This window comes from Emiliania huxleyi (genome assembly GCF_000372725.1).
Source record: "Emiliania huxleyi CCMP1516 unplaced genomic scaffold EMIHUscaffold_25, whole genome shotgun sequence".
NCBI lineage: Eukaryota > Haptophyta > Isochrysidales > Noelaerhabdaceae > Emiliania > Emiliania huxleyi.
Window position 1 is genome coordinate 956,469 of NW_005200170.1, and position 3,384 is coordinate 959,852.

The following is a 3,384-nucleotide window of genomic DNA, read 5'->3' on the forward strand; positions in this document are numbered from 1 at the left end:
CGCACAGCAGCCACACAAGTCAGCTTTGGGAGCTCTCGGCGACGCCCAATGCGTGCGCCGGTAGGGGGGAGTGTGTGCGCGCGTGTGTGAGATGAGGATTGTGGCAGGCTGGCTGCTGCTGATGTGGGCAAGTGTGCTCTGTGTGCGGCGCTGCGCTGGCGTGCGACGCGCGCGTGCTGTGTACGTGTGCGTGCTGCGGTCGCGCGCGCGTCTGTGTGTGCTGCGCGCGCGCCGCCGGTGTGTGCTGTGCGCTGTGCTCTGTTTTGCGCCCTGTTTGTGCAGCTGGGAGGCGCAGGCTTGGCTGGCAGGGCTGCGCGGTGGGCTGCGGCGTGCTGCGGGTGGTCGCGCGCCTGCCTGATGGTGTACGGCGGCCGCGCAGCCCGCCCGACCGGGTCGTCGGCGGCCCAGGGCGCGAGCATGCGGTCGGCGCTGCATGTGAGGCTATGTGCGCGGCTGGCGCGTATGTTTCCGTGCGGCGAGGGACGCGCGTATGTGTTCACGCTGCGGGCGCGGGCGGGCGCGGGGGGCGGCGCGGTCTCACCGCGGTCCGACGTCGGTTGGTCTTCGGCGTGGCGAGGGCGGGCGCGCAGAGAGGCCTTGCCGCCATCGCGTTGCCGCGAAGGAAAAAGAATGTCTGATCTAACCAGAAAGAGCCATCGAAGAGCCGTCGAGCTACATGAGACCCAAGCAAGTCGTCGTGATGTACCAGAAAACGAAACTAGCGCCAAAATTGAGATAAGGTAGGTAAGGTAAACTTCTCCACACACACGAGGTGGTGGGGCAAGGGGAGGCAACCCTCGCGTCTCCACGTCTAACGACAGGAGCCAAATTGAGATCTCAGGATGACATTAATTTCTCGCGCCTACTTTCGCTGCTTGAGACTCGCCAAATAGATCCTGCGTCTAGGGGCGAGGCTCACGAGTCGGCGACGAGGATCTGGGGCGACCTCAACCTCCTCGGCATCGAGAAGCGGGACGACGACGGCAACTTTGTCGGCACCCGGCCGATCGGTATCCCGGCCGCGATCCGCCGCCTCGCCAACCGCGTGCTTATGAAGCACCGTTGCACCGACATGTGCAACCTGCTGACTGGCGGCTCGGCTGACGCTCGGCGCATCATTCGTGAACATTATGACTTAACTTACCTCTTGTGGCCAGTGAGTGCTTCTTTTCGGCGCCGCCGCGCCGCCCGCCCGCGCGCCACCCCTTTTGCGCAGCAACACCTTAAACTTCATGGCCCCCCAAATTCGGGTCGGAGCGTAGCGGAGTGGGACCCGAGTTTGAAAAAGGCGACGGACGCTTGCGTCCTAGCCTCCAACAACGCCTCCCCGGCGCAGAGGGGCCCCCGGAGGGACGCTCAACCGCCCCACGCCACGCCGCTTGCGGCGGTCCTCTTCCCTGCTCGCGGGGGCGCACATATTTCTTCTTTCGCGGGCCCCCCTCACATCTTCAGCCCCGACAAGCCCCGACCGACGTTGAGCTTCTGCCCCGTACATCCCCACCCCCTGCCACCCCTCACTGACACACCCCCGACACGCACATACAAGACAAACCCGGCGTCCTGCTCTCAAAAGAAAAGAAAAAAGGTGGCGCGACTTTTCTTCTTTCCGGCCAGTTCCGGCTCAGAATTCAATCGAATACCCGGTACCGGGCTTCATGAGGGCGCACTTGCACATGAGAGGCGCCATCGGCCCAACCCAGCTCGCCGACCTGGCTCGGGGCGACCTGGCCTCGCTGCGCGCCCTCCTCTCCGGACGGCGGACGCGCGGCACGTCGCTCGCGGCCCAGCTCGACGAGCGGCACGACACCGAGAAGCAGGACACGCTGCTCACCTGGGCCGCTCGTCACGGGCAGGCCGAGGCGGCGCGGCTGCTGCTCGAGGGCGGCGCGAGCGTCGGGGCGACGACTGGCGGCGGCGCTTCAGCGCTGTACATCGCGTGCCAGGAGGGCCAGCTTGAGTGCGTCCGGCTGCTCCTCGAGGCTGGCGCGGCGGTCAACCAAGCCGAGGGGCAAGGCGCCACGCCGCTGTTCGCGGCGTGCCAGGAAGGCCACGTCCAGTGCGCCCGGCTGCTTCTTGAGGCTGGCGCAGTGGTGAACCAAGCCGACGGTGATGGCTTCACGCCGCTGTACGTTGCGTGCCAGGAGGGCCAGCTCGAGTGCGCCCGGCTGCTGCGCGACGCTGGCGCTAACATCAACCAGGCCGATGAGGAGGGTACCACGCCGCTGTACATCGCGTGCCAGAACGGCCACCTCGAGGGCGTTCGGCTGCTTCTCGAGGCTGGCGCGGCGGTCGGCCAAGCCCTGAATGGCGGCGCCACGCCGCTGTACATCGCGTGCCGCTTTGGCCATCTCGAGGTCGCCCGGCTTCTTCTCGAGGCGGGCGCAGCGGTAAGCCAAGCCCGCAACGACGGCACCACGCCGCTGTTCATGGCGTGCCGGGAGGGCCATCCCGAGTGCGTTCGGCTGCTTCTCGAGGCGGGCGCGGCGATCGACCAAGCCCATGAGAATGGCGCCACGCCGCTGTTCGCGGCGTGCCAGAACGGCCACCTCGAGGTCGCCAAGCTCCTCTCCTCCTACGGCGCCTCCCGCGCCGCAGTGCCGCCCTTCGGCACGCCCGAGGAGGTTGCAACCGAAGATGGCCACGCCGACCTCGCCGCCTGGCTGGTCGCCAGCCGCGGCTGGACGCCGCTCGCGCACCTTGAGACCCTCACCGCCGCCCGCGCTCTCTCCCTGCTGCGCAGCGGCGCAAGCTTGCACGAGGGTGAGCCGACGCCGCTGCAGCGCGCCGCGGGCGGCGAGGGCGAGGCGGCGGCGCTGGTTCGGCGGGCGGCGGCGCCGTGGTCGCCGGCAAGCCACTCGCTCTTCCCCGCGCCGGCCCGCGCGCGGGCGGCGCGCCTCGTCCTCTCGCTCTACGAGATCCACGAGTGGTACCACCTCGACTCGGCCGGAGCCACGAACGGCATCGCGGCGCTCGACTTTGGCCACTGCGTCTTGGGCTTCGCCATCGCGCGCGAGACGCAGTAGCTGAGGCATGGCGTGCGCCCGTGTTGCCGCAGGTGGCGGCGCGCGAGGCGACATGAAGAGCCCTGATCGCGGCCAGTGCTTCGGTGCGCAGCTCATTCGTGTTCCAGGTGCGGAGTGTATCGTGTATGAGTCGCAGCGTGAGTGTGCCGCACGATGCTCTGCGGTGTATCGACTCTCTTCTAGACGTGGTGTGTACTCCCTTGTCCTCGGATTTTCCACAGACCACACACGAACAGAGAGACACGAGAACGCGGCCGAGAAGCGAGAAGAGCGAGACCAGCCGGGGCGAAAACTCGTCGAAGGCCGAGGACATCCCCGGGGAGCGCGCGGGCGACGCGGGCGACTTTTTTATCATTTATGT